Source organism: Myotis brandtii, unplaced genomic scaffold, assembly GCF_000412655.1.
Source record: "Myotis brandtii unplaced genomic scaffold, ASM41265v1 scaffold191, whole genome shotgun sequence".
In the NCBI taxonomy this organism is placed as follows: domain Eukaryota; kingdom Metazoa; phylum Chordata; class Mammalia; order Chiroptera; family Vespertilionidae; genus Myotis; species Myotis brandtii.
In genome coordinates, this window is record NW_005357115.1 from 5,814,036 (window position 1) to 5,825,585 (window position 11,550).

An 11,550-nucleotide genomic window follows, 5' to 3' on the forward strand; every position below is an offset into this window, starting at 1 on the left:
TTTGCTCTCTTTTCAGTACATTACTTGAATTTGCAGTAGAAAAATGAAAAGCAAATCAAGCTTTGCACGCTCTAAAATCAAGTTTTAAATGTTTTTATTTAACTTGTTTTTTAGCGTATTTCATTATTTCCTAAGATCCAACGTCGAGTTTTGCTTCAGTGTTATGAAAATATCCAAGTTTACTGATTAGGACTTCTGGTAAACCCTCACACAGCCCAGGAGGCTCCCTCTACCTTAATGGAAGAGGTTAGCCCTACAGTCATCATTATTTTACATTGGTCTCTCCGGCAGTTTATTACATATCAAGTACACGTTTTAGAAACCTTGTTCTTTGAAACTGTTTCTACCTCCTCCCGCTTTGGCTTACCCCTTACCCTATAAGGTACCCAATACAAATTAGGGTAAATATTCACTGAATTAATTGAGGCAAACACAGGTCCCAGGTACCCAAACTTCTTGGGGTAGAATGGAAAAGCCCTGCCCCATTTCATTTGTCAGATTCTTTGAAAGTGCTAATAAGCTAGTATCCTAGGTGAGCCCTCCTCCAGATCCAGTATTTCTGTTTCTCTTCCCTCAAAACACAAAAGTAGCTCCTATTTTTTAATTACAATGATTCCCAAGTATCTTAGCTTTGTGGACGAAAGGGGCCACATGCTAACCTGACAAGCTCAGGGGAGGACTGCATGGCAGTCTTGCAAACTCATAGATCTAAAGTAACCTCAAAGGATGGTCTGAAATTAAACTTTAACTAAAAGCCGTTATGGTGGGTAGTCACTTCCTAGGCTGGTATCTTCCCTGACAAGGTCAACCTTTACCTTAACTGAGCCTATCTGTCTTTTTGCATCTATAATAACATATCCTTGAAATGTCAGGGTATCTTGTAACTTTCCTTCTTTCCCCTTAGGCCACAACCAAATGCCATGGGTACCAGGACAGGAGACAATAAATTCCTTCATTGTTATTGTTATCATGTTAATTGTTGACTGTGAACTATCCTGCACCCACCTAAGTATGTGTCTACCATTTTGTATTTATCCAATCCCAGAGGCTCCCCCCACCCCCTTTGCTTTCTCCCACCTCTCTAATCTATCACCAATGGATTTCATGTAACCCACCTAGGGCTCCTTCTTTGACTCCAAAAATAGGTGAAAAACTGCCATTCATTCTCCAGAGCATTATCCCAATACGTTGAGATTCTGCTTCCCAGCAATTGTCGATAGTTTGGCTCAAATAAACTCACAAAATTTCTTTACAGGTTTGAATGTTTTTACGTTAACAGCTTCATGTCCATACCCTAAACCCCATGTTTTTTCACTAATCCAATTTAAATGCTATAAAGGCCTTCCCAGCAATTCTTTCCTTTCGCCTTGAATACATTTTCTCAAAATCAGTTCTCAGTAGAAATGAAAAATGACTTGGGGGGGGTGTTTGTTTGTTTGTTTGTTTTTGGTGATGTGCTTTTTACCAAGCACACTAAACTCTAAACTCACAGAAACAGCACCCCCCTCCCCCCAAAAAAAATTTTGACTGTATGGTTAAGGAAATAAAGCTGTCGTTAGTTTAGATTAGAATTTAGCATACCAAAACCCCATGGATTTGTTTTAAAAAGCAGCTTTCTATGCTAATGACTCATTTCCAAGGACTCTAATTACTGAAGAGCTATTGAAATGACCCATGAGTGGGCCTTACTACATACAGATTTATCCAAAGTAAACCTAAATTTAACTGGATAATTTTTGCAATGTGTAGGAAAATAAGACTTTCTAAATTTCTATTCTTCTATATCTAAGATCCTTGGTTGGTAAGGATCAGTTTTTGAGATTGTTTAGAGATTTTTTTTTCCTTCTTAATTTGTAGTCTTGTGTTGCCTTTTGCAATGATTCCAGAAGGTCTGGCACTGTCTGCTACAATCACTGTCTGCCCCACAATTTCTAGTTCTGAAAGAACACTAGAGAACACATTACAGTCCGGGATTATGGGGAGGAAACCCAGTCATCATAATAAGCAATAGTAATTTACTATTTACTATTCACCTACTTTTTATTGTGCTATATAGGTTTAAGATAGAGAATAATAAGGGTCAAGGTGAATCAATATTCTACAAAATCTTTTAAAATAATCCCTACCCTAGAGGAATTTACAAGCAGGACTAGGGACTAGATACAGTCACAAGAGACAAACCCATACAAGCCCTGGCTGGTTGGCTCAGTTGGTTGGAATGTCATCCCATGGTTGTCAGCCAAAAGGTTGCGGTTCAATTCCCATTCAGGGCACATACCTAGGTTGCAGGTTTCATCCCTGGTTGGGGCACGTATGGGAGGCAGCTGATCAATGTTTCTCTCACATCTCACATAGATGTTTCTCTCTCTTATTCTCTCTCTAAAATCAATAAAAACATATTTTCTGGTGGGGATTAAAAGAGAGAGACAGACAGACAGACAGATAGACCAACCTATATAAGATAGTCTAGATTCAAGGGTTGGTAGTAGGTACACTGCACAGTGAGAATGAGAATAGGAATTGGCCAGCATAGTAGAGTTGGACATTGACTCTCCTCTCTTCCACCAGGAGTATCTGCTTTTCAGCTGGGGAAGAAAGAATAAATAAATATCCTACCAAGCCCACTCAGTGGATAGAGTGTCTGCCCACAGACTGAAGGGTCCCGGGTTTGATTCTGATCAAGGGCATGTACTGTTCCTTGGTTGCAGGCTTGATGCCCGGCCCTGGTCAGGGTGCTTACAGGAGGCAACTAATCGATGTGTCTTTCTCACATCAATGTACCTCTCTTTCTGTCTCTCTCCTTCCCTTCTACTCTCTCTAATGGGAAAGTAGTCTCAAAAATATCCTCAGGTGAAGATTAACCAAAAATCAAAAGAAAGAAAGAAAGAAAGAAAGAAAGAAAGAAAGAAAGAAAGAAAGAAAGAAAGAAAGAGCCTAGCAAGGTTTTAGACATCAGACATCTGAGAAAAATACTAGTAAAAGTTGGGACAGGGTCCTCTAAAATTGATGTGAGTGGTGACCTACTTCAAAGGCAAGTAAGACTGTCTAGAAAGCAGTTCCCTCAGAATTTTGTAAGAGAGCTATTCCCACTAAAATCTGTCAAGGAAATTTTGTAATCACTAAGCATAAACCAGGCCCTACCACAAAAACTGCCTTTTCTCTCAAGGACCTTGCGCAAGCTATTGTTTACCTTTGGTTCTTAAGTGCTGAATTCCAAGAAATACAAGGGTTTAGCCTGGGGTAATCTGGACACCCACCTGAGACTATGCAGTACAGTTTGGGAGTAATGAAAACATGTTTTGGATTTGCTTGGAGGTTACTTATTTTATTGCTCCAAAGCACACAGCTCCTCACATGATAGTCATTGGTATGTTATCATTTGTATGTTATTGTCTGTGTTTTCAAGTCATTTCCCTATGGGTTCTACCTCCCCAGGGAGACTATAATAATAGCAATAACATATATTCATTGATCATCTACTATGTGCCAGGCACTAGGTCAAGGCTTTTATATGTATTTGTATATTTGATTCGCATTTCAGCTCAATGAGACATCGCTAATTATGCTCTTTTTATAAATGAGAAGATCAGCCCTGCCCATTGTGCCTCAGTTGGTTGGGCATTGTCCTGTGCACTGAAAGGTTGCTGGTTTGATTCCTGATCAAGGCACATGCCTGGGTTGTGGGCTGGATCCCCAGTATGGGCCATGCAGGAGGCTGCCAATCAAAGATACACTCTCACATTGATGTTTCTTCTCCCTTTCTCTCTCTCTAAAAATCAATAAACTATTCTTTTAAAAAATCTTAAATGAGAAGACTAAGGTATAGAGAAGTTAAATAATTCATCCAAAGTCATATCAGCTATTAAATTGCAGTTCCAGGATTTAAACCCAGTACCCTTAAAGACATCCATATACCACCAACTCAAAGCAAAGATCTCTTTTTCCTCCACAATGGTGGTTAGTGCAAGACTTTAAATAATTGAGAAGGTACCTGGGTTTGATTCTGGTCAAGGGCACATGCCCAGGTTGCGGGCTCAATCCTCAGTGGTGGGTGTGCAGGGGGCAGCCTATCAATGATTCCCTCTCATCATTGATGTTTCTATCTCTCTCTTCCTCTCCCTTTCTCTCTAAAATTAATATATATATATTAAAAAGAACACAAATTCTTAATATAGATGCAACTGTCTGCACTGAATTTTGCACCCACTAAATTGTAAGATACTTGTATCTAAGTCTAGGAACTAAGTATTAGTCATTGTAGTCTCTCCTTCTGCAACTTCTTCCTTTACCTATATACTGCCTAACAATGCTGACAAAGTACTCAATAAACCCTGGCCAGGCATATCAGTTGGTTAGAGCATTGCCCCTACATGTCAAGGTTGCAAGTTTGATTCCCGGTCAGGGTACATGCAAGAATCAATCAATGAATGTATAAATCAGTGGAACAACAAATCTCTCTCTCTCCTTTCCTCTCTCTATAAAATCAATCAATAAATAAAATTTTAAAAAATAAAATAGTAGACTAACTCTTGGGCTAAAGACTATACTGGAGTAAAGAAAAGTCCTTCCTTGTACTAGAAAAGTAATCTAAAGCTCCTGCCACACAGAAGGTGGGTCACCATTCTAAAAATCAAATGTACTTTTGGAAATTCAAACATTTTGTTCCTTAAAGTTAATCACCTTGCAAAGGCAGAGAGTCTGTTTCAGATTAGAGAATGCATAAACTGAAACTGAGCCCTAGTTTATAAATTTGCATATTAGCCCTGCCCATCCACTTTCCATTATCAAAAACTCTCATTCCTAAACATTAAAACGCATTGGCTTTAATAGGCTTGTCTCAATAATTCAGCCAGAAACTTAGAGACTTCCTGCAAAATATAGTATAAGAGATTGGTAAGCAGAGAAAGGACTGCCTCTGTTTCCCAAATGAGAAAGGGGCTTCTTGTTAAGTGAGGTAGAACGGGCTTGTAGGTGCATTCCCAAACTTGGCTTGTCCTGTTACTTTTTCAGTCTGGCTGGGAGCAGAGCATCATTCCAAAGTGCTAGTCTCATGCTGAAGACATAGTTACAGCCCAGAGAAAGTCTGTCTGCCTTATGTGTAAAAGAAAAAACAGATTCAAGGGCTTAAAATCCTGAGTTTTGAATAACTATTGAACGGATCTTAAAAAGGCATCATTGAAGCCTGAGGAAATTAATTGTGCAGATTTTTCAAGGAAATGGGTATTCAGGCATAAAAGGATTACATACATTTAAATTTATCTTACATGAAGTAAGATTATGGGACCTACATATTAAACTAGAATATAATTTCTCTCTTTAGCTGAAAACTGAAATGCAGTGTTTTCCCCCCACTTTATATTTTACAAATCCTTGAAGTACTTTGTAATGAATGCAATTAAAAGCGAGATTAAGAAGGAAATCCAGAACCATAGATAAAATATTGTATCTATTACATGGCTCACTGTTCTGCTCATCACCTGTCTGGCAAATTTGCTGGCTAAAAGTCCATCTGTTGCATTCATGAGCAGAATTTTCTCCTAATGAGTTTATCTCCCTTGAGTAGTGTCTAGGGACCATCTCAGAGGCCTAAAATATTCATTTAATAGCCTGAGATCCAAGCATAGAAACCCTGAGGGTTCATTCAAACCCTAATGGTGGCATGACTGGCTAGGTTGAAAGAAGAGATGAAAGGCAGCACAGTGGGGCCAGGTTTATTTTGTCCATCACCACAGGGAGCCATGTCTGGAGACTCTGTACATCATAACTAATATTTTGTAGTACCTTTGCTCCATCTTTCAGCTTAATGAGCTGAAACTATCCTGCAAATGATTGGCTTGAAACACTCATCCAGGATGTCTATAGTCAGAATTTTAATACTAGAAGCTTCACACACTAACTGAATTCAATTTTGGAAAAGCAATGTGTGTCAGATTAACCTATGTTTAAGTGTGTGTGTGTGCGTGTGTGTGTGTGTGTGTGTGTGTGTGGTTGCTATTTTTGCTTTAAAGTCTGATTTATTAATTATAATTTACATAAAGTAAAACTCAACTTTTTATTCTGACAAACACATACAGTCATGTAACCACCACCACAAGTAATATATAAAACATCTCTATTGCCTAAAAAATGCCCTTTGCGGTCCACCTTCTCTTACATGCTCAGCCCCTGGCAAGAACTCACCTGTTCTTGGTTCCAATAATTACAACTTTTCTGGATTGTCATGTAAACAGAAGCACAATTCTTTTACTTAGTAGAATGCATTAGGGATTAATCCATGCTGTTGCATGTATCACTGGTTTGTTTCTTTCTATTGCCGGTTAGCTTTCCATTGTGTGGGCATACTACAGTTGATCTGTTTAGCAGCTGATGGACACTTAGGGTTTTTTCCACTTTTTGGTCATCATTAATAATGCTGCTATAAAAATTGATGTGTAAGGTTTGTGTGGACATATGTTTTCATTTCTCGTGGGTAAGTAAATAACTATGAACAGGATTGCTGAGTCATATGATGAGTATTTATTTTATAAGAAACTACTAAATTGGTTTTCAAAATACTATTTTGCACTCCCACCAGCAATGCAGGAGAGATCCAGTTGCTTCACAAACTTGCCCGGACTTGATATTGTCACATTTGTTTGTTTGTTTGTTTTTCTTTTTGCCATTTAATTGGTATTTAGGAGTATCTCACTAAGGTTTTCCTTTGCATTCCTTAATGGTTAATATAATGTATTTATTTCTCACCAATATATCTTCTTAGGTAAAGTGTCTGTTCAAATCTTTTGACAAATTTTAACTGGATTTTTTTGATTGTTGAATTATGAGAGTCCTTCATTTGCTGTGGATACTAGTCCTTCATAAATATGACACTTGGCTTTGAGAGTATCAAGTTATCACAGGCAGCTGCCAGCGTAATATAGCACACAGAAAAATGATTCCATCAAGAGGCTAGCTAATAGATGGTATCAAAACCACCAACATTCTTACACACGTGAATTTTCCTGAAACCAATGTCACTGTAAACAGAAACATTCTTTGCAGAAAAATGACCTAATTTCACAGTGATAAAAGTATGAGCCTAAGATACATAAATTTATCACCTTAAAGGAATGCATTAAAATTGAGAAAATGGCATCCATAAACTTTAGTGATACTGTGGGAAGTTAGTGAGACCATCATCTTCACACAGCCTAACTGGGTATTTTGTCTAGACTACACCGTGATCTGAATGTAAGAAAATCCAAATAGTTTACCAAGAAACTCCTGTTGGATCCTGCAAGTTAGAGTTTAACAGAAGTAGGTATTGCATATGTAAGTGTCTTTAATAACTTTCTGCCATGAGCTTTATCAGTTAGGAGACCCAGGTCTATAATTCCTATAATTTTCAGGCCTGTTTCTGGAAAGCATTAGCTAGTACTTCTCAAATTTTAATGCACATATGAATCACTGGCAGAGCTTTTTAAAAATGATGATTCCTATCTCTAGCCCCAAGATCCCAATTTAATGAGTTTAAGGTAGGGTCTACGTGCATGAGGACACCAAGAGGTTCTTCTACACATTACCCAAAGACAAGTCTAATTCTTACTGTACACTTGATTTAGGAAACTTAGAGGTAGTAACATACTTATTTCAATTAAACCTTCATGTATTAGTTATCTATTGCTACTTAACAAACCACCCCCAAAATTTTTTTAATGTTGTAAATATTTTATTTATTATATATATTATTGATTTCAGAAAGGAAGGGAGAGAGAGAGAGAGAGATAGAAACATCAGTGATGAGAGAGAATCATTGATTGGCTGCCTCCTGCATGCCCCCTACTGGGGATCGAGCCCACAACCCGGCATGTGCCCTTGATCAGAATCGAACTTGGGACCCCTCAGGTCGTCGCTCTACCCACTGAGCCAAACCAGCTAGGGCTAATGTTGCAAATATTTTACATAATCTCCTGGTAAATAAACTGGATGAACTGGATTCCAGAGAGACAGATTCTGGATAAATAAGTGTGCATACTCAAAGGTGTATTAAAAATAATGTCCCCAGACTGTTTCATAACATAGTAAAAACTTCCAGTATAAGATAAATAAGTTTTAGGGATGTAATTTACAACAGAATGACTATAGTTAACAATATCATATTGTATCTTTGAAAATTACTAAGATAATAGACCTTAGAAGTTCTCATCACAAGGAAATGTTTTGTTAGTTGCACATTAATCAATTTTACTAAAAGTAAATTTAGATAAAATTAGGTCTATTCTAATTCTAGTAAGTCTTGTATTTGTACCCCCAACACACAAACCACCAAAAATTGTTCATTTTACTGCTGGGCCTTTAAGCCTGCCAATCAAAGGGAACCACAAATGCCAATAGGAATTGATGGTAATCATCTTGGAATCTGCTCTTATCCACACCCAACCAGCACTGGTTTGGATCTCATCTCTGTCAACTTGAAAAGCTGTAGCCCTGGAAATTCTACTTCTAGCTGGCATTAGACTTTTTGAGCTCTATTTGGAAAAGGCCTGAAATCTCAGCTCTGCTTTGGTTAATAGCTATTCTTTGCCCCCAGGATGGCTAGGATTTTTGCTTACTTGAGATTTAATATTATTTTTGCACATATAAAACATTCAGAGTTGTCTGGCAAGTGGCTATTTGCATTTCTAAATGTCATCTTTAACAGGAATGAATTAGCAACACTGTTTTAATGACACGTGTAACCTGCTAACATCTTGCAGTCATTCATTGCAGTTGCCTCCTGGTTCATTTAGCGAACACCATGTATGAGCTATCATGGTAACTCAATTGTTGCCAAGCACATGGGTGACAAACTGTTTTTCTTTTCAAGACGTTTGTCCTCTCACCTCTCTAGATGCTGCTGGAAAGACTAATAAAAGCATAGAATCTGATATATTTATATCTTGTCGTATGGAACAATTTCGTAACAATTCAGTAGAAAGATCTCATTACAATGAAAGTAACAGCTATACTGAACTTACTTTTAACCAACAAACATCGGGTTGATGACTTACAAATGACACAAACCTAGGGATGGTGTCACATGGTAATGGACTTTGGATGAAGAGTGGTGCATGCAATGGCACAGCCTACCTTCGCAGTGCTCATTGACCAATCCTAGGAACAAAAGCAAATTTGAACAAAATAGTGTTGTCAAGAAGACTCATGTCCAGTTGCACTTTTTAAATTTTAAGATATTCTTCAAATGTTTTATTAGTTAACATAGTTTTGTAATTCAAAATGTGAAAGATACAAAAGGGGATGCTATAGAAATTCTGTTGCCTCTGTTCACCAGCCACTTAGTACCCCTCCCTAGGAGTAATCTACCAGTTTCTTGCATATCCTCCTAGAGAAAATTCTTTGCATATACAGTCAAATGAAACAATATATTTGATCAAACCTAGGATGTCATTGATTGCAAGATACACTGTTATTGTTATTATTATTAACTAGAGGCCTGGTGCACGAAATTTATGCATGGGTAGGGTCCCTAGCGGCTGCTGGCTGGGTGCACGTCCCTTCCGCCAGCCAGGTGAAGGGCCTCCCTTCCTCTTGGCCCCCTGCCACCACCACCGCTGCTGGCCCCGCCCCCTGGTCAAACACCCAGTCGAGGGGACAATTTGCATATTATGTAGGATTACATATATTATTAACATATATGCTATTATATTATATAAAATTAAATAGTATATATAATATACATATTATAATATAATTATACTAGAGGCCCGGTACACGAATTTGTGCACGGGTGGGGTCCCTAGGCCTGGCCAGCAATTGGGGCCATCAGGCCATCTCGCCCAGTCCCGATTGGGGCTGCTCAAGGCTGGCCGGGGGGAGGGACCACAGGAGGTTGGCTAGCCCAGGCTGTAGGAGGTTGGCTATGGGAGTGCACTGAGCACCAGAGGGCAGCTCCTGCATTTGAGCATATGCCCCCTGGTGGTCAGTGCACATCATAGTGACCAGTCGACTGGTCATTCAGTCATTCTGTCATTGCTTAGGCTTTTATATATATACTAGAGGCCCGGTGCACAAAAATTTGTGCACTCGGGGGGGAGGGGGGTATATTTATATCTTGTCGTATGGAACAATTTCGTAACAATTCAGTAGAAAGATCTCATTACAATGAAAGTAACAGCTATACTGAACTTACTTTTAACCAACAAACATCGGGTTGATGACTTACAAATGACACAAACCTAGGGATGGTGTCACATGGTAATGGACTTTGGATGAAGAGTGGTGCATGCAATGGCACAGCCTACCTTCGCAGTGCTCATTGACCAATCCTAGGAACAAAAGCAAATTTGAACAAAATAGTGTTGTCAAGAAGACTCATGTCCAGTTGCACTTTTTAAATTTTAAGATATTCTTCAAATGTTTTATTAGTTAACATAGTTTTGTAATTCAAAATGTGAAAGATACAAAAGGGGATGCTATAGAAATTCTGTTGCCTCTGTTCACCAGCCACTTAGTACCCCTCCCTAGGAGTAATCTACCAGTTTCTTGCATATCCTCCTAGAGAAAATTCTTTGCATATACAGTCAAATGAAACAATATATTTGATCAAACCTAGGATGTCATTGATTGCAAGATACACTGTTATTGTTATTATTATTAACTAGAGGCCTGGTGCACGAAATTTATGCATGGGTAGGGTCCCTAGCGGCTGCTGGCTGGGTGCACGTCCCTTCCGCCAGCCAGGTGAAGGGCCTCCCTTCCTCTTGGCCCCCTGCCACCACCACCGCTGCTGGCCCCGCCCCCTGGTCAAACACCCAGTCGAGGGGACAATTTGCATATTATGTAGGATTACATATATTATTAACATATATGCTATTATATTATATAAAATTAAATAGTATATATAATATACATATTATAATATAATTATACTAGAGGCCCGGTACACGAATTTGTGCACGGGTGGGGTCCCTAGGCCTGGCCAGCAATTGGGGCCATCAGGCCATCTCGCCCAGTCCCGATTGGGGCTGCTCAAGGCTGGCCGGGGGGAGGGACCACAGGAGGTTGGCTAGCCCAGGCTGTAGGAGGTTGGCTATGGGAGTGCACTGAGCACCAGAGGGCAGCTCCTGCATTTGAGCATATGCCCCCTGGTGGTCAGTGCACATCATAGTGACCAGTCGACTGGTCATTCAGTCATTCTGTCATTGCTTAGGCTTTTATATATATACTAGAGGCCCGGTGCACAAAAATTTGTGCACTCGGGGGGGAGGGGGGTGCCTCAGCCCGGCCTGTGCCCTCTCGCAGTCTGGGACCCCTCGGGAGATAACAACCTGCTGACTTAGGCCTGCTCCCGGGTGGCAGAGGGCAGGCCCAATCCCTAGGTGCAGCCCCTGATCGGGCTCAGAGCAGGGCCGATTGGGGAGTTGGGGCGCCGGCCCCTGTCATGCACAGAGCAGGGTGGATCGGGAGGTTGCGGCGCCACCCCCTGTCACGCACAGAGCAGGGCCGATCAGGGGGTTGGGACGCTGCCCCCTGTCACTCACAGAGCAGGGCCCATCAGGGGGGTTGGGGCTCCGT